Source organism: Rhinatrema bivittatum, chromosome 8, assembly GCF_901001135.1.
Source record: "Rhinatrema bivittatum chromosome 8, aRhiBiv1.1, whole genome shotgun sequence".
NCBI lineage: Eukaryota > Metazoa > Chordata > Amphibia > Gymnophiona > Rhinatrematidae > Rhinatrema > Rhinatrema bivittatum.
Window position 1 is genome coordinate 37,276,249 of NC_042622.1, and position 20,931 is coordinate 37,297,179.

General features: G+C 42.7%; 1 protein-coding gene across 2 annotated transcripts in view; it reads left to right on the forward strand.

The window, feature by feature from the left end:
• PKIG (cAMP-dependent protein kinase inhibitor gamma) overlaps positions 1-20,931 on the forward strand; it is a 121,863-nt gene that overhangs the window by 60,045 nt on the left and 40,887 nt on the right. The window contains exon 1 of one of the 2 annotated variants that reach the window (XM_029613194.1): positions 4,334-4,503. The exons of the other annotated variant lie outside the window; for it this stretch is intronic. The gene's annotated coding sequence lies outside the window, so the exon portion shown is untranslated. Of the gene's footprint in view, positions 1-4,333; positions 4,504-20,931 lie in introns of those variants that run through there. 2 annotated transcript variants of the gene reach the window in all.

Sequence of the window (20,931 nt, forward strand, 5' to 3'; positions counted from 1 at the left end):
TCCGCCTACTTGGGATCGCAACGCTGTCCCAGACAGCATGGCTAATTCATCCTGCTACCTATGGAAACACCGTTTACGGTAAGCAAACTTGCTTTTATTAATTGAATAGCTGTTTATGGACAGGATCATTAAAGACCATAGGACCTTAATGAATGTCTATTATGTCGCCTCCTCCTGTATGTGCTGAATATCTTTTTAGCACATTTTATGCTAGCAAACACATGTTTTGTCCAGCTGTCTGTAACACGGACTTCACAGGTGGGAATTAGCTGGCAAGTACACAAATCAAAATCATAAGCACGGCTTTTGAGCTCTGCAGAGCCAGAGGTAGGAGGGCTACCTTGTGTGCCCGAGTCTCACTCCACTATTGCCCCTTCCCGTCCAGGCTGCCACAACACAAACTTCTCCAGCTTGGATCTTTTCTCTTGATCCTTTCCCCTCCCCAGCCAGCAAGAGGGGCAGTGTACAAATGAAGTGAGCCAGCGTCTCTTCTACACTTCCCTGGTGCTGTGTAACTTCACCTGGGCTCTGGCCACAGCAGAAACAAACTCCAGCTCAGATTTCCCCCTTCCAATTCTTTCACCACCCTGGGCAGTAGGAGGAGCACTGGGGAGACCAGCAGCATTGTCTAGCCTGCTTCAGTCTGCTGCCACTGCCCCCTATTGCTGTGTGACGTCTTCCCCATGCCGTTTCTGGGACTGACTGCCACTCCTACACAGCCATTTTGGGGCCCATTCTGCATGTGTGGCCTACCTCTCTGGGCTTCCACAGCCCACCTGAAGATGCTGATATTAGGCCTCTCAGTCTGTGGCATTCTCTCATCAGCTGCAGACAGATACTTAAAGGGACCACCCTCCCCACTGTAAGTAAATAGGGGGTGCGAAAGATCCACAGGTGAAAGGGATAGATACATTACAAGAGGACTGTTGGATGTACCAACTTTGCACCACGCTAGACTGAGCAGTACTAGAGGTTCTCTGTCGTGGCACCTATTCTTTGGAATTCCCTCCCAGAGGCATTATGCCTGGCTGATGGAGTGAAAGGCTTACTACTAGCCTTTTTGGGATTTTGAACATTTGCTAGCATAATTCATTTTCCTGATTATGAACTGTTATGGTATGCCTGTGAATTTTTATGATTAGAAGTCATTTGTTTTTGTGATTGTGATTGTTTTATTTGTATATCACCTAGAGTATTGATATAGACGTTTCATAAATATTAATAAAGATAAAGAGAGAAACAGGGGATGGTGGAGGGTGTTTGAGAGAACAGTGAGCATAAATGGAGTGCCAAAACGTTGTGTGGTTGAGGGTGAGAAAGTCAAGGAGGGTTGTAGATGTAAAGCAAGTCTAGAACTGTAGTCCTTTTCTTCCAGCAGCACCCAGAAAACACACTTTACATAGGCCTCACAATTCTAGGCAATTTTTGGCCTGAATATCTCATAAGTTTCTCTATTTGACAATTACTATGTGTCAAAACCCAAATACTTCTTACTATTCATCTTTCTGAAGTCAAAAGGTTTATGGGTAAAAATGAGTCTTTGATGCTTACAGTATTAATGGAAATGTTCCAAGGTGATCTTTATTGAACTTTGTTATATCTAAATGCAACTCTGTGATGGGATATAAGCCAAACACAGGTTGAAAGGTTTTTAACTAATAATTGAACAGAGAATGTAATCTGGGCTGGCTTTAGGGGTGTGTGATCTGTGTAATTGCACAAGGTGCCTTGCTCAAGGGAGAATTGCGGCTTCCTCTTTCCCTCGCCCTTCTATGTGATGCCTTCAGGCAGGAGTTTCTGGAAAGCTATGCAGGAGGGAGGCGGCCTCCATCTATGGTGGCAGGTAAAGGATCAGCCTGCTAAGAGGGGAGAGAAAAAGAGGGGAGCACTGCTGGGCAGGAAAGGGGAGAGAGAGAGGAGGATATTAGGGATAGAAAGAGAAGGCAGAAAGGTGAGGAGTGGGTATACTGTGCCAGAGCCATTGCCACTACCAGAGCAACCATCAAAGATGGCAGGAATCGGGGGGTGTCAATTTCCGTTTCTTTACAGGCTGCCAGCTAGCCTAGAGCCAGTCCTGGATGTAGTGGAATAGTGGGGTGAATCACCCACTGCATAGGGCTGACCAGGCACCTGTGTGGAAGATGTAATGCTGTATTGTGGATTGGATCTTGTAATTCTCCAAGGACAAGCAGGATGGTAGTCCTTAAACATGGGTGACATCATCAGATGGAGCCCTGATGCGGAAAACCTATGTCAAAGTTTCTAGAATTTTGACTAGGCAGACTGAGCATGCCCAGCATGCCCTATACCACCCGTCCAAGCGGGGTCTCTCTTCAGTCTCTTCTGTGGAGCTGTAAGCCTTGCGATATGATTGAGCTCACTTTGGCTGTTTTTACCCTTGTGGAAAATTTTCTCTTTTCACACTTTTTTGTGTTTTTTTTTTTTCTTACAATTCCATCGCCGGGTCACTCTCGGTGCCTTCCCATAGTGTCACTAGTCAGGGTTTTCAGCATTTTGGGTAAGTTTCTTTTCACAGACGACTCCCTTTGTGGTAGCGGTGCCCCAGTGCCTGCTGGCCATCAATGCCTGCTGCCATCACTTTCAACTTTGCAGCTATTTTGTTTCATACCGTCATGACCACGTCTGGTTTTCTATGATGCCCCTGTGCCCAAGGACCATGTCCATCACTGATCCTCATGAGATATGTATCCTCTGCCTAGGGGTCATCGCATGATGTCCAGGGTTGCCGCTTATGCGCCCAAATGATCCCGAAGGGATGTCAGCTTTGACTTGACAAGATGGATCAGCTCTTTGGGTCGAGGAAGTCTAAGCCATTGGCATCAGCTTTGGACTTTGGAGCTGCACCGATGGACACCGCATAATCAAAATCGGCAGGACCGTCTGTTCCATTGCTGCTGTCAGTGGACAGGGCCACTGGAGACCAACCATTGTCTATCTCTTATGGGTTGAGGACTCCGGGTTCATCGTCTTCAGTCTCAACACCGGGGAAAGACCAGGCCAAGCATCTAGGGTAGCCTAAAAAGCATCAGCATTGGTTCCTATCTCTGCATGGTTCCGGGCACGGGGATGCACCATCTTTTGCTACCTGAAGTAGGTTCAGCCTGCCTCCGTTCCCTCCGAGGCCGCGCCAAAATCGGAGCGGCCTCGGAGGGAACTTTCCTTCCGCGTCCCCCCACCTTGCCCTCCCTTCCCCTATCTACCCTACCCCCCAGCCCTACCTAAATCCCCCCCCTACCTTTGTTGGACAAGTTACGCCCGCTTGAAGCAGGCGTAACTTGCGCGCGCCGCCCCGGCATCCCCCGGCACAGGCCGCGGTGCCGGGGGACTCGGGACCGCTGGCCCGCCCACGAACCGTCACCACGCCCCTCGGGCACGCCCCCTCCCTCCCCTTTTATGAAGCCCCGGGACTTACGCGCGTCCTGGGGCTTTGTGCGTACCGGCAGCCTATGCAAAATAGGCGCGCCAGCGTGCGAGTGCCCTGCCCGCGTAAATCCGGGAGGATTTACACGCGCAGGGGTTTTAAAATCTACCCCTTAGTGAATTAAGTGCCAAGTCCTTACTTAGCTGGCTAGGTACCTTTGAAAGTAAATAGGGCTGGAAGGCTGGTTTCTGTCATTCAATGCAGTAGATATTTGGAAGCAGCCGGTTCTGTATTCACATGATAGCTGGGAGTGTTAGTACTTACCTGAATTTTTTTTTTTATTTCTCAAATTAAGCACTGACATTTTTATTTTCTTCTGAATGCTTTCAGTTTTCCACGAGTAAATATAATTTCTGCCCTCAAAAAAATTCATCCTGTGCTGCTTGACTATCAATGTCCTGCTGAGCATTAAAAAAAAAAAAGAATTGAACCATGGAATGGCTTAGATACGACATGGATGTGGAAGGTTTCGCTCTTGCTATGTGACTGCTAGCACTATAAGGGATATGACAGGAAAGCCAAGCAAAGTCTCAAGGTCTGCGTTAACTCTGCCGCAGGCACCAAATAAGAGGTTCAAGTAAATGTTACATGAGTAACAGGCTGGCTGTAGGAAACCCCTGATGTGGAAGACCATTGTCGCGACCCGAAAGGAAGGATGTTTGGTATGGGGCACGTTACTGCCAGGGGATGAGGTTACAATGCAAAATTAAACAAAGGCCATTCTGAAAAGGAAACCATTGCTCTCCAGTGTAGGCAGGAGGGTGGGGGGTGAGCAAGTGAATGCGTGACATCATCAGGCCGAGCATTGGATTACAACCTAGAGGGACTGGCTAGGAAAACAGTGGGAAACGCCCACCCCAGCCTCCCAGTGCCCCGCACTGTACAGTTTTTTTTTTTTAGGACTAGGAAGCGCTGTAAATCTGAAACTGAGCTGATGATGATAAAGTTTGCTTGCTTCTTGGCATGCGGCTTCGTGGATCCTTTCCTTGTGCCTTTATCTTTCGATTTAAAGCTTTGATTTCTTGCCTTTCAACCACCACAAGCGGTCGGAGTAACCTCCCGTAAGTACATTTTTAAACGGAGTCACTAGAGCTTGCATTCTCGGATACAGCTTCACAGTCCCTGGGGAAGAAATGTCTTGCATTTCACTGTAGGCGCAGTATATTTTTTACCTTTTGTTATGGCCCATTGTAAAATTGCACTTTAGTCCGTCTTTATGCTACATTGAATGAATGTAGCTATTTAACTTTTACCCACGCTAAATGACAGGATTTCTAAATATATCTGAATCTAAGCTTAAACTGGGTCAACATAGTTTTAGTGGACTTAGCATTTTATCTCTTTTTTTTTTTCTTTTAGACCTTTTTTTTTTCCTTTTAATTTTTGATGCGGGCTTGTGAAGCGAATGTAACTGGATATGTGGCTGGATAGCACAAATACAAAGAATCAATTCAGTTTTTAAAACCCAAGCTCCATAGCTGATGAAACAAAAATGTAGCGTCTCCTTTCCTTAGCAGCTGGACGGTTTGTCAACCAGTTTTAGAAAACCAGAAGGAATAGACAGGACAGCTGAGACCTTTTCCTAGGGACATGCCATATTGAGAAACAAATACATATTTAGATTGCACAGAATAGTGTGCCAAGTTAGTTGCTATTAACATTAAAACATATCAATTAGGAGACAGTATACACCATCCTAGTAATATTCTAAATTGTGTGTCGTTAAAAGGACAAGGATTGGGGCATGAGGAATGCAGTTCTGTAGAGCAGGATTGCCCAACCATGTTCCTGAAGGCCAAACAGGATATTCACAATTACATTTTCATGAGGTTTATTTGCATATATTTGCATATATTTATTTGCATATATTTGTTTTAACAACCTTGATTCACTTCAAGTCTCAAGGTGAGGTTGTAGGTTGTAGAGTCAGGGGAAAGCCAGAGATATAATTCTGAAGCACATATAACTGCTATGCCCTTCCTAGCAACTGGGTGTCATGTGGTTGATGGAACATCTTGTGATTTCAGCCCTACACTCTCTACTTCCTGTGAAGAGCAAGCTCCCAGAATGCTATTGGGTTTTTACTAAGAAGCTCCACTCTATCATATGTCTTCAGATCTCTCCTAAAATTACCTTTTTTTAAAAAAAACCTTTTTATTACATACATACAGGTAATAACACCCACCATGGTTTATTTATCAATAAATTGGGTACACTTTCTTTCACTGCCCCTTTATGGTTACAATTTCTATTTTGTTTCTGCTTAACATTTTATATTTACATGCATTTGAGGTACATCTAGGCGTCATAGTGGATAATACATTGAAATCGTCGGCCCAGTGTGCTATGGTGATCAAAAAAGCAAACAATGTTAGGAATTATTAGGACAGGAATAGCAAATAAAATAATGGATGTCATAATGCCTCTGTATCGCATCTTGAATACTGTGTGCAATTCTGGTCACCACATCTCAAAAAAGATATAGTTGCACTGGAGAAAGTGCAGAGAAGGGTGACCAGAATAAGAGGCATGGAAATGCTGCCCTATGAGGAAAGGCTAAGGAAGTTAGGGCTGCTCAATTTGGAGAAGAGACGACTGAGGGGGTGATATGATAGAGGTCTACGAAATCATGAAAGGACTTGAACAAGTTAATGTAAATCGGTTATTTACTCTCTCAGATAATAGGACTAGGAGGCACTCCGTGAAATTAGCAAGTAGCTCATTTAAAACAAATTGAAGAAAATTCTTTTTCACTCAGCGCATAGTTGAGCTCTGGAATTCATTGCTAGAGGATGTGGTTACAGCAGTTAGTGTAACTGGGTTTAAAAAATGTTTGGATAAGTTCCTAAAGGAAAAATCCATAAACTGCTATTAAGTAATAAACAACAGTGTTACGACCATGGCTGCTATGCAACCGCCTCACCACCAGAGGTCCCCCACGAGCATGCTCTTCTGGCTGGCCCACTCCTTCCTTCCTGTCTACTCTGTCCCAGACTCTCCTTTATAACCCTGTCTAGTAGTTCCATCGGTGCTTCGGCATCGAGCTCGCCTGGACTCCCTGCTCTAGCCTTCCGTGCTTGCTGTATCTGGCCTACGGGCCTTCTGACCTGCCTTGCTATTGTGTATCTGGCCTACGGGCCTTCTGTGTGTGTGTGGCCTACGGGCCTTCTGACCTGCCTTGCCTTGCTATTGTGTGTCTGGCCTACGGGCCCTCTGCCTACTGTGTGTGTGTGGCCTACGGGCCCTCTGCCTGCTGTCTGTGGCCTACGGGCTTTCTCCGCTCTGCTGCCTTCGGGCTTTTGTGTTTCATGTTCAATGTTAGTGCTGTCCTGGTTTGTCTGTTCAGTTCTCTGTCAGTCTTGTTTCCTCAAACCAGTCACTTATACCTCCAGCCATTATCACTCTTACCTGCACGCTTCCTGAATTCATCCTTACCAGCACCCAGTTCCAGTTTCCTGTACACCTTTACCTACATTCACGCTCACACATACCTCCATGCTGTTCCAGTATTCAAGTTCACCCTTACCTTCATGCATCTGGTATCAGGTATCTCCAGCCAGTATTAGACTCAGTCTGCCTATTCCACCTTCCCACTTGCCCATAGGGTTTACTCATTCCTGCCTGCACCAGTCAGCATCTAGACTCTTCTGCAGTCCTGCCTTTCTCCACCCTGAGACACCCCTGTTAGTGGTGTTCACGACTCCTGACCGGAGCCCATTCGTAACAAACAGTAGCTTGAGATTTATTTAATGTTTGGGTACTTGCCAGGTACTTGTGACTTGGATTGGCCACTGTTGGAAACAGAATACTGGGCTTGATGGACCCTTGATCTGACCCAGTATGGCATGTTCTTATGTTCTTATTGTAGTTTTCACATGTAGGTATAGTGCAATAACATGAAAGTCACAGAGTGGTGATTGGCAATCCTTGCCAATCTATGGTGGCTCTGGCTTCAGTGGAATGGACCGCTGATTTGTTGTGGCAAAATTACAAAATAATCTGGATTGCTGGTATTTATCAGAAGCAGAAGAGGCTAAAACAAAAATAAAATTGTACAAAATTCCTTTTAAGGATGTGTCCAGTGGCATCTTACAAGACAAGTAAAATAGAAATTTATTATACAGAACATTTTATATATATGAATATACATCATAACATAGTATTGAAGGCAGAAAAGGACCAGATGGCCCATCCAGTCTGCCCAGCAAGCTTCTTATGGTAGTAATTGTCACTCCATGCACTTACCCCCAGGCCTTATGATAAGTAATATTTATAATCAATCAAAACCAAGCAACTGTCAAACCCATAAATTACTGCTAGCAACATTTTTACTGGGTGAGGAGCCTTCTTGATAATTCAGACAGTGCTGCTTGATGTTCTTTGCTTTGGGACTTGGCCGTAGAAGCCATCCTGTGCTTTTTCCCTTATGTCTGCGTATCAGTACTCAGACTGTTAAAGTTAGGGCCTATGTTGCTTGTTATCTGTATCCATTTCCCTTTCCGCCCCCCCCCCCTCCCCCCAATGCCTTCTGTTAAAGGTAGTAACTGCTGCTCCGTGCAGATTACCCCCATGCAGCCCCTTTCATTATTTCCGTCCTCTAGCCTTTAGGGATCCACAGTGTTTATCCCATGCCCCTTTGAATTCATTAACTGTTTTCTTCTTCTTCTTCACCACCTCCTCCGGAAGGACATTCCAGGTATCCACCACCCTCTCCGTGAAGAAATATTTCCTGATGTTGATTCTGAGTCATCTCCCCTGGAGTTTTTTTTCGTGACCCCTAGTTCTACTGTTTCCTTTCTGCCAGAAAAGGTTTGAAGTTTGTGCTGCATTAAAACCTTTCAGGTATCTGAAGGGCTGTATCATATTTACCTTGCACCACCTCCTCTTCCAGGGTGTACATATTTAGATCCTTCAGCCTCTTCTCATATATCTTCCGATACAGACCCCCACACCATTTTGATCGTCCTTCTCTGGATCGCCTCCAGCCTGTTTCTATCTTTTTTGAGATATGATCTCCAGAACTGAACACAATTCTTGAGGTGAGGCCTCACCAAGGACCTGTACAAGGGCAGTATCACCTCCTTTTTTTTTTTGTGCTGGTTATTCCTCGCTCCTTGCAGCCCAGCATTCTTCTGGCTTTAGCTATTGCCTTGTCACATTGCCGTCTTCAGATTGCCAGATACTGTTACCCCAAGGTCTCTCTCCTGGTCTGTGCACAGCAGTCTTAATCCCCCATCACATAAAGCTCTTTTGGATTGCCGCACCCCAGATGCATGAATCTACACTTCTTGGCATTGAATCCCAGCTGCCAAAGCTTCGACCACTCTTCAAGCTTTCTTAAATCACTTTCCATTCTCTCTACTCCTTCAGGTAGTTTCACTCTGTTGCAGATCTTAGTATCATCTACAAATAGACAAACTTTACCTTCTACGCCTTCCGCAATGTCACAAAGATATTGAACAGAACCCGTCCCAAAACCGATCCCTTGGCACTCTGCTTAACTCGGTTCTCTCTTCAGAGTAGGTTCTATTTACCATTACATGCTGATTCCTATCAGTCAACACGTTTGTAATCCACGCCACCACCTTAGCGTTCACTCCCAAGCTTCTCATTTTATTCCAAGCCTCCTATGTGGGACCATATCAAAAGCTTTGCTGAAATCCAAGTAGATCACATCGAGTGCTCTTCCTTGATTGATTGATCGATTTATTTATTTAAGCTTTTTTTTTTTTTTAATACCGACATCCGTTTGCACATCGTATCGGTTTACATAACAACATAAAACAGTGTCTCAATAACAACAGGCGTAGCCTGTACAATGAACAAAAAACTGTAGGACATAAAACAGAGGCGTAGTAACAAGAGATGTAGCCTTTACAAAGGGCAAAAAAGGACTATAGCAAGAGGCTAGAAAGTGGGTGAACTAGATACAAAAATTTGAAAAACAGAAAAGTTAGTTATAAAGTTTTGTATGGGATATCATAGGAAAGAAAAACATGGGGAAAAAGAGGGAAAATCTCAATAAAGAAGTTAGGGAAAAACTAGACCAATGTAAAGGGAATAATAATGTATATACAAGTAAAAATTTACAGTGCGCATCAACATAACTGAACTCAATATAGAAATTACAATGCTCTGCAATTCATTTAATCACTTTGCCGGGTGGTTCGAGTAGTGATGTGTTTCTGAGGGGAAGGCCTGTAGAAAAAGCCAGGTTTTTAATTTTTTTTTTAATTTAGGGGTGGAGGTGTCAGTGCGCAATTCTGGGGGCATGGAGTTCCATAGGGTGGGGCCAGCGATTGAAAAGGCTCGTCTTGTTGTGGATCCAATTCTCTAGTCACCCAATCAAAACAATAAGATTGGTCTGACAGGACCTTCCCCTGATGAATCCATGTTGCCTAGGATCCAGCAAGCCACCTGATTGTAGATAGTTCACTATCTTTTCCTTCAACAGAGGGGGCACTCCATGAAGTTAGCATGTGGCACATTTAAAACTAATCGGAGAAAGTTCATCTTCACTCAACGCACAATTAAACTCTGGAATTTTGTTGCCAGAGGATGTGGTTAGTGCAGTTAGTGTAGCTGGGTTTAAAAAAGGATTGGATAAGTTCTTGGAGGAGAAGTCCATTACCTTGTCCACTTTCAGTTTGCTTAGCTTTTCCCATACGTTATCTTCTGTAAACGGAGTTTTGTCTACCCCATCTCCATCTACGGCTTTGTCAACCAGCAGCTGTCCTTCTCCAGAGTCTTCTTTAGTGAACACTGAACTGAAGTATTTGTTTAATATTTCCGCCATCTCTTCAACTCTCTCCACACATTGCTCCTCATCACTTTTCCATTTCACTATACTACATCAGGCCTTCCTTCTTTCTCTAATATATATAAAAAATATTTTGTTGCCTTTTTTTACCTCTTTAGCCATCCTTTCTTCCGCTTGGCCTTTCACTTTCCTCAGGGCGGTGCTATGTTTTTTTGCTGCCCTGTGCAAATAATTACTTGCTGCGCCCCCCCCCCCCCCCCCTCCCCCGCCACACACACAATTCATTCAGTCTCTGCCCCGGGCCAGCTCCCTCCTGCAGTCTATATTTTTACAAACTTGACGCCCCCACCCCCTCACCTTGATCACATATGCAGAACACAGGCAGACCCTCACCAAATACAGAATGAAGAGATCAGAAAGTATAATCAGAAGAAATGAACTGGAACCCACAAAAACCAGCCTCTACATGCAGAGCAACAATGGAAAAACAGGAACATTACCATTCTTCATAAAACAGGAAATAATAAAATCAAGAAATATAAAACATCAATCATAATAGTAAAATCATATTCAAACCAGTTAATGAATCAGAATATCCCAAATTTCCTAAACATCAATAAAATATTTCAAAACATCTGATGAACAATAATACAACATTTATTAATTTCCCCCCCAAAAATTAAATATTTCAAAAGAGCAGAAACATCAAATTACACCTAATAATGAAAGCAATTAAGGATTTAAAAATCTCCTGCTCTCCATACCTGGGATCTTTTGATTTCCAGTCACCTTGAGATCATCATGAAATGAGGGAGGTAGGGCCGTACAAATTTTATCTTCCCTCTCACACAGACGCACAATAACACATTCATTCTCCTACACACTCTCTCACACATACACAGGTTCCTTCTCCCTCACAGATACATTATATATGTGTGTGTGTGCCTGTTAGAGCCTATATGTGACACATAAGCTCTCACGCAGACACATACACACACTCACACACACATATATATGTGCTCACATAGACACCCATAGGGTCTCGCTCACACACATACATATAGGGCCTCCTGTTGTCATCAGGCCATGGTGAGATGAGCTCCACCTCTGCCCACCGGCCTTCCTGCATGGGTGAGGGGGGGGGGGAGTGGAATGTTTGCGTGGGCGCACACAAATAAAAACATGGGCCTCTCCTTCAGCTGCTGGTGAGTTAAGCTCCACCAGTGGCTCGGCAGCCTCTCCTGCCGCTGGCCCGCCGCCCCCCTCCCCCCCCCCAGGTGTGCCGCCACGTGCAAATGCACAGTATGCACACCCAGTTGTGCTGGGCCTGACTTTCCTGATTTCTTTCTTTGTCTCCCTCAGCTTCATCAGTTATTCTTCCATGTGTTCCTCTTTTTGGGATCCTTTATACTTCTTGAACTCTGTTCTTTTTGCCTTTATTTTTTAGCCACCTCCTTTGAGAACTAGATCAGTTTCTTTCTTCCTCTTACTTTTGTTTACTTTTCTAACATTTAGTTTTGTTGCCTTTGTAATTGCTCCTTTTAATTTGGTCCACTGTTGTTCCCCCTTTCGCATTTTCTCCCAGTCTTCCAGTTCTTTTTCCAGGTAGATCCCCAATTCAAAACTTGGGTCTTTGCATGACTTCTCTGTATCCTGTTTGCAGTATCAAACCATACTGTCTGGCGTCAGTGCTGCTTGACATGCTTTGCTTATGGACTTTGCTTATATAGAACAGGATTGTATATAAGAAAAGTTGATAAGCAAAGTACATCAAGCAGCACCGTCTGAATTTTCAAGAAAACTCATCACCCAGTAAAAAATGTTGTTAGCTGCAATTTTTATGGGTTATTATAAGGCTTGGGGATAACTACATGGAGCAGCAGTTACTAACCTTAGAGAAACATGGGAGTAACCTGCACAGAGCGGCAGTTACTACCTTAAGTAGCTTGCTGGATAGAGTGGATGGACCATTTGGTCCTTTTCTGCTGACTTTACTAGGTATAGACCTTCTAGTACAGTGTTCTCTTGAGAAGTGGCTCAATCTATGATTTTTTATTTATTTGTTTGCAAGTGCTTGTATTCCACAAATCGTTACCAAAAACTGTTTGAAGTGGATCACAACAATCTTACAAGCATTACTAATAAACATCATAAACAAATTATACTACAACCAACACCATATGCATCATACCATTTAAAAGCAGTATTAAAAAGAAATGTTTTCCGTTTCTTTCTAAAACACTGGTAGTTGGTAATCAATCACATGTCTCATGGAATGGAATACCATAAAACTGGCACTATCTGGGAAAAAGCAGGATGAGAGGTTTTCTGTAAGTGCACCTTTTTGGCACCTGGAATCGTTAATAACTGTTGACTGATGATAAAGGGGATAGGAATTTTAAGTGGCCTGGACTGGTTTTCTTTCACCTACTATTTTTATAGGAGAAGCACTTACAACAAGTACAGTACAAAGCAACTTTGAATAATCTGTAATGCAGTCCAGACACAATTAGCACCTATCACTTAAAGTAATAAATATTACACATTTTAAGATGGTCTCCCCAATTCATAAAAATCTGAATAACTCTAGAAGATTCCAGGTGCCAAAAAGGTGCACTTACAGATGGTTGAGTTAGTGTTCAGTTATACCAAACCCTAGTGAGAGTAATTTTTAAATGTAAAGAGATTTTTGGGGAGGGGGCTTAAACAATGTTCTATGCGCAGAAATGACCTTTTCCAAAATTGCTTGTTAAAATGCAGATATTCTTAAGCATATATGTCACGTCTGCACATAAGTTTATCTGGAGGGGTTTTGGGGAGAGGGTGGGTTAGATTTATGTGCGTACTTTTTGATTTTTAAAAAGTATGTATGCCAAATCTATCCCACACCTGCTGTTAGGTGCACGTATGTGCACCTAACAACAGGTGTAACTGGTGTGGGATAGATTTAATGGGATAATTTTCAAAGTGGCTGTGCACGCACAGTCTGCTTGATTAAAAATTGGTGTTAACTTATGCCCATTTTTGCCGACTTCCTTGAAAAGTACCCTCATATTGCCATCCATGAACACAACACTGTACAAAATTCACATGGCTGCAGCAGCAAGTCCTTCTCCCTCCCTCGCAACCCCCCCCCCCCCCCCCCGCCCGCAATAGCTTTGAGTGTAAGTGACTAGAAAAAGAGGTGGAATGGACTGTAATGCGACTCTGCTTTTGTGCCTTTCTGAGTCAGAAATCACGTTGTGTCCCTCCAGTGTGGGGGGGAGGATGCTGTACAAGCTGCAGCCTCTCTGACTAATAACAAAGAGCCACAAGCATAAACAGCTGCCTGCACTGTAAGTAATTACTTTCCCATGTGTTTAACTATAAAAATGCTGCTCTGCAAGTCATGGGGCCAGACTGTGACAGCAGATCTAAGACCTGAGATATTTATCTTACCTGCCTGCTCCCTACCTGCTGCAACACAATAGATACTGCTCCATTTCCAATTTCACCCCCCCCCCCCACTTCCCCCATCAGGATGGATCCTCTGTGCCTTTCCCCTCTTTTCCTGAATTCAAAGACTGCTATTTCTGTAATATCTAAGATTGCTTTGTGAAAATAAGAAAAGAAAAATTATAGTAATAGATGCTCATGATCCAGTGAGTAATCTAATCTAGTTTCAGAAATAATACTTATAGCCAGTGTGAGAATACATGGGCTAAATGATAACCAAGTATTCGCTCAAGTACTCCTCCAAAACTGAACTCCTCATCATTTCAAATCACCCTGACCGGACGCCACCATCTGCTTGTGACCTCACCCTCCCCTCAAATGCTCTTCCCTACTACGTGCGAGATCTCGGTGTCTCCCTAGACCACCAACTAAACTTCAAAAACCACATTAACACAATCATAAAGGGAGGATTTTTCAAGCTCCACATCCTCAAAAAACTTAAACCCCTACTCCATTCGCAAGACTTCCGCACAGTCCTGCAAGCGACAATGCTATCTAAAATGGATTACTGCAGGTCCTTACTTCTAGGCCTTCCCTACTCTACTATTAGACCCCTGCAAATGTTACAGAATGCTCTGGCAAGAATCCTTACAAATACACGTAAAGCAGACCACATCACCCCTATTCTTAAGGAACTCCATTGGCTTCCCATCTCCTCCCACATCAGATACAAAACCTTCACCATTATTCACAACTCCTTGCACAACCACAATCACTCCTGGCTTGAGGATGCTCTTCGTTTCCGCTCCTCCAATCGTCCGATTAGAACCGCACTCTCAGGAACCCTCTACACCCCTTCCCTTAAATGTGCTCACCACACTTCCACCAGAGAAAGAGCCCTATCTATTGCAGGCCCCTCCCTCTGGAACCCTATGCCACTTGAGCTCCGACTAGAACCATGCATTCGGAAATTCAAAACAGGGGTTAAAACATGGCTCTTTAAAATGGCCTATCCTGACTTGGATCCCCCTGCTCCCTCTACTCCTTCAGAGAAAGAGCCCTTGTCATTACTGTACTTATAGCCTTCTCCTTTATGCCTTTAATTGTACTCTGATTTGTCTCCCATATCTCTGCACCTCCTTATATACCCCTTATATACCCCCTTCCCCTGTCCTTAAACCCTATCTTTCCCTATAGCAACCCTATAGTTGCCTTTCTGAACGTATAATTTGTAATGTCATATATTTATTTATTTATTTATTTAACATTTCTTTTATACCGATATCTGTTCGCACACCGTATCGGTTCACAGTGAACAAAAAACCATTGGGCAGTGCCCGTACATTTAACATGTAACAGATAACATAATATAATATGATGAACTAGGCAACATATAAATACATTTTTGGGAGGAGCCCTTACATATAACAGGCATCATTGGGTAGATGCTATGGAATATAACTATAACTATATACATGAAAGTGCAAAGTACAAAATCATCAGACGTAAAGGCGTTCATACCAAGATATCAGTATAACATTCATAGGGGGGTTTTATGTAATAGGGGGTGAGATGGAGTAGGCTTGCTGAAAGAGCCATGTTTTAAGTTTCTTTTTGAAAGTGGGGGTATAGGTCTCTATGCGGATATCATGGGGCAGTGAGTTCCATATGGTGGGGCCGGCAAGAGAAAAGGCTCTGTTAATAGTGGAGGAGAGTTTAAAAGATTTAATAGATTGGGCACGGAGTGTTCCTTGAAGAGCTGGGCGTGTAGGTCTCTTGGAGGTACGAGGTAAGAGGGGGGGTTAAGCCAGTTGAGGTTGGAATTTACTAGACTCTTATGTATGATCGAGAGTGTTTTATAGAGAATTCGTGACTGTATAGGGAGCCAGTGTAGTTCAATAAGTGTGGGGGTGATGTGATCTCTTTTCTTTGTGTTTGACAATATCCGAGCGGCGGCATTTTGTAGGAGTTGAAGTGGCTTAGTGTGTGTTGCAGGAATGCCAAGTAAGAGCGCATTACAATAGTCAATCTTCGATAAAATAATAGCTTGGAGGACTGTACGGAAATCATTGAAGTGTAGTAGGGGTCTGAGTTTCTTTATTGTTTGGAGTTTAAAATAGCAGTCTTTTATGATGGATTTGATGAATGGTTTAAATGAGAGGTGATTATCAATAATAACTCCTAAGTTGCGAGTGTGCGATGGGAAGTTGGTAGCTGAGTAAGCAGGAGGGATGTCTGGGATCGGTTGCCTATTAGATATGATTAATAGCTCAGTCTTGTTGGAATTAAGAGCTAGGTTCATGTCCTTTAGGAGTTGGTTGATAGAGGAAAGACAGGATTCCCAGCTGTGTAAAGCAGTTTGGATGGTGTCAGAGAAAGGGAAGATGATTTGCACATCGTCAGCATAAATAAAATGCTTGATGTGCAGGTTAGTGAGAAGCGTGGTAAGGGGAAGCATGTATATATTAAATAGCGTGGATGAGAGTGAGGAACCTTGGGGTACACCTTGGGGAAGACTGATGGGATCAGATTCATTGTTGTCCATTGTGACAGTGAAAGTGCGATTTTGGAGATAAGATTGAATCCAGTCAATGGCCTTGCCAGTGATCCCAATATTTCTGAGTATGTTGAGTAGGACATCGTGATTGACTGTGTCAAACGCAGCCGAGATGTCAAGTAATGCAATAAGGTAGGAGGATCCGGAGTCGGTTCCTTTGATAAGGGTATCGTGCAGGGAGAGGAGCAATGTTTCAGTACTTAAATGCTTCCTGAAACCATATTGGGTAGGAGGGAGGATGATGTTCTGTTCAAGGTGATCGGACAGGCGTGAGTTCACCAGCTTCTCAAGAACTTTAGCTAGGAGGGGTAGGTTGGACACCGGTCTGTAATTAGAAAGGGTGGTGGGGTCAAGGTTGGATTTTTTGATATAGTGTCTTCTGTATGTACTTTTGATATAGTCTTTTGATATAGTGTCTTCTGTATGTACTAGTTAAAGATAATGTATATTATTGTATATAATACTTTTGGAGTGTATAATTTATATATAGTGTATAAGGTTATACACAGTCCCTTTTTGAGTGTATAATTTGCCATGTTATATATTATGTTCTTCTGTTTTCCATTAGGTACTGTTCCTTTTCTTCTCTTCCTGTTTTTCCCTCTCTTCTCTCGCCCCTTCTCTCTTCCTATCTGCTCCCCTCCCCCCACCCTGGTTTTTTGTAATTTCCTCCTTCAGTTATATTGTAAACGGTATGATGTACCCACGATTGTCGATATATAGAAGCTAATAATAAATAAATAAATAGAGTAAGGTTGTAATACAAGAATATTTTAACAATAATTTTTTAGGTAGGTTCAACCTTTTAGGTCAGCTATCTCAACCATATTTTGTAGAATTAATAAGACAAAAAGGTTTGTCTCTCTGTTCAAGTTCTTGTAAACTCTGTGCACTATCTCATATCTTTCTTCTCAGGACGCTCTGGTCCCGGACCCTGTTGTTCCTCTATTTATGTGTATCCCTTTGGATATGGATGTTTGTTTATTGTATTGTATACCACTTTGAATTTATGCAAATTATGTTAAAAATAGACTAACTTTTGTTGCGGGAGTGGATCCTTGGGCCGTCGGGGGTGGAACCACACCAGTGGGGAGGAGCTTCACAAGTGCCCACCATTGGCAGGCGAGGCTGGAGAGACCTGAGACCCCGCAGGGGCTTCACCAATACCAACCCTTGTTCCCCTCAGGTTGATCCCATGGGTACCGGGGCCGGCTGGATTTATATGAGGTCTCAGGCAGGTGGGAACAGGGCGGGAGTGTTGAGGAGAGGGGATAGGGCTCCCGTTAATGTTGAGGGAGGAATAGGGAAAGTCCTTGACCGCGAGGCAGTATTAGTGAGTTAAACCAGAAAATGCTTGACTAAAGAGCCAAGTTTTAAGTTTTTTCTTGAAGAGCTGTGGGTTCTTGCCGAAGATCCGGGGGTAGCGTATTCCAAAGAGTGGGCCCTGCTGTTGATAGCGTTCGCTTTCTGAGGGCGGATTTAGCTGGAGGGGCATAAAGTGAGCCTTTGTAAGCTCTTCGGACCGGTCTGACAGAGGTGTGAAAACGAAGTTGGCTGCTTAGTTTGAAAGGGGAGATGTTGTGTATATCCTTGTGGATCATCATGAGAACTTTAAATGAGATCCTATATTTAATGGGTAACCAATGAAGTGACTGAAGGATGGGAGTGATGTGATCTCTTTTGTTTGAGTTGGTGAGTAGCCTGGTGGCAGCATTCTGGACCATCTGTAAAGGTTTGATAGAGATCGCGGGGAGGCCGAAGAGGAGGGAGTTGCAGTAGTTAATATGTTTGTCTGTCAGTGATCCTCTATAGACTACAATTAACCTACTTATAACTAGTCTTACACATTTTATTGACCCTTGTTTTGAACTAATTCCCTATCTTTGTATGAAATCTTTTGTTGAAAATTTATCGGACGTAGCATTTAGGGGCATGCCTTCTGATTCTCTGCTGCTGGATGTGAAAACTGGGCTGTGGGAGCTGAAGCCTAGACTGTTTATGGTGTTCTCTAGGGTCCTTTGCTGGGGCTGCTGGGAGAAGTATGCAGATGAGTCTTCTGGTCTTTTGCTGCTAGAAAGAGAGCGGGCACTTGAGAGCAGGGCTGTGTAAGCTCAAACCTAAATGACTCGCAGTGTCTTCTGCAGGAGCTGCTGAGAAAAATATGCAAATGAGCCTTACAATTCTCTGCTGCTGGAAACAGTGTAGGGGCTGTGGAAGCTGAAGCCTAGGCAGTTGAAGATGTCCTTTGGCATCCTAAGCTGGGGCTCCTGGGAGAAGTATGCAGATGAGCCTTCTGGACCTCAGCTACAGCCAGACAGACATCAATATCTCTTAAGTGCATTTTATGTATAAGCATATAAGTAGTTTAACCCAGGACTAAGGTAATAATCAAGCTTTATACCTCTCTAAACAGTCAAATCTGAATAAAAACAATCAAAATACTAGGGCAGGAAGGGGTATGTAGCATTACAGAGGAGCTTTACCTATTTAAATTCCTTCTATTGGGCACAATAAATAGTCACCTGGTGTTAGGGATTATAGGGTAGCAAAGTGATTAATATGGTTAATATATCATCATTATCATCATGCACAATGCTATACCAGATCTTTATACAGTTCAGTTTTTCTGCCCCAGAGAATTGATAGTGTGGATTTTATAGATCTGGTTTGACTCCTGTATCTATTAGCTCTGATAGCAAAACATGGGTCCTTTCTCCTGCAGCTATGAAGTGTGCAAAGAATTATACTCTGAGGTAAACCTCCACAAGACAGAGACAAATATCTAATAAGTCAGTCTAGATGTTTATTTGCTGCAGAAGAAAGTCCAGATATTTATCCATTTCCCATGATATCAGTAATTTTGAGACTATAGACCTGTAGGCCTTCTGACTAGTCATTGCTTCCATGTGAATTATCTTGCATGGTACTTTATTAAACAAAAATATTTAACCATCTTTATTGCTTTCCATGCACATGGACACCTGCACATACGTTTTAAAATCTACCCCTAAGTCTACAAGTTAATAACAGTTTATGGACTTCTCCTCTAGGATCTTGTCCAAATCTTTTTTTTTTTTTTAATCCAGCTACACTAACTGCTTTAACCATGTCCTCCGGCAATGAATTCCAGAGCTTAATTGTGCATTGAGTGAAAAAGATTTTTCTCTTATTTGTTTTGAATGTGCTATTTACTAATTTCATGGAGTTTTCCCTAGTCTTTGTATTTTTTGAAAGAGTAAATTACCAATTTACATTTACTTATTCTATTCCACTCATGATTTTATAGACCTCTATCATATCCCCCCTTAGCTGTCTCTTTCCCAAGCTGAACAGTCCTTCCTCTCTAGCCTTTCCTCACAGAGGAGCTGTTCCATCCCCTTTATCATTTTGGTCAACCTTCTCTATACCTTTTCCAATGGAATTATATCTTTTTTGAGATGTGTTTGGCAAGAATTACAGAGTACTCCTGGTGCAGCCTCACCATGTAGTGATACAGAGGCATTATGACATTCTCTGTTTTATTCTCTATTCCTTTCTTAATAATTCTTAACATTCTGTTTTGTTTTTTGATTGCCACCACACACTGAGTCAAGGATTTCAAAGTATTGTCCACTATAACGCCCAGATCCTTTTCTTGGATAGTAACTCCTAATATGGAACATAACATTGTGTAACTACAGTAAGGGTTACTTTTCCCCATGTGCATCATTTTGCACTTGTCCACATTATATTTCATCTGCCATTCGGATGCCCAATCCTCTAGTCTCACAAAGTTCTTCTGCTATTTTTCACAATCTGCTTGGGATTTAATAACTCAGAATAATTTTGTCATTTGCAAATTTGATCATTTCATTCATTGTTCCCCTGTCCAGATCATTTATTAATGTATTAAAAAGCAGCAGTCCCAGTACAGATCCCTGAGGCACTCCGCTGTTTACATTCTCCATTGAGAAAATTGACCATTTAGTCCTGTTCTGTTTCCTATCTTTTAATCAATTTGTAATCCACAATATCCAGCGACTTTTTAATTTTCTCAGGAGCCTCTTCTGAAAATCCAAATACACTATATTTCACTGGCTCACCATTATCCACATGTTTATTAATCACTTTAAATAGAATATAGCAGATTGGTGAGGCAAGATTTCCCTTGTGTAAGTCCATTCTGGCTATGTCCCATTAAACCATGTCTTTCTATATATTCTGTGATTTTGTTCTTTAGAACAGTTTCCAGCACTGAAGTCAGACTCATCAGTTTATTGTTTCTGGATAACCCCTGAGCCCTTTTTACAAATCGGGGTTATATTGTCCACACTACAGTCTTCAGGTACAATAGACCATTTTTAATAATAGGTTACACATTACTAGTAGTAGATCTGCAATTTCATTTTTTAGTTCTTTCAGAGCTCTGGGGTGTATACTATCTGGTCAAGGCAATTTGCTACTCTTTAGTTTGTCAATATGCCTTAAAACATTTTCCAGCTTCACTGTGACTTGTTTCAGTTCTTCTGAATTCATCACCATTGAATACAGTTTCCGACACAGGTATCTCCCCAACATCCTCTTCAAGAAACACAGAAGCAAATATTTTATTTAGTCTTTCCACAATGGCCTTATTTTCCCTACTTGTCCTTTTAAACCCTCAATCATCTAATGGTCCATCTGACTCCCTCACAGACTTCCTGCTTCAGATATCTGTAAAGTTTTTATTATGAATTTTTGCCTCTGCGGCCAGCTTCT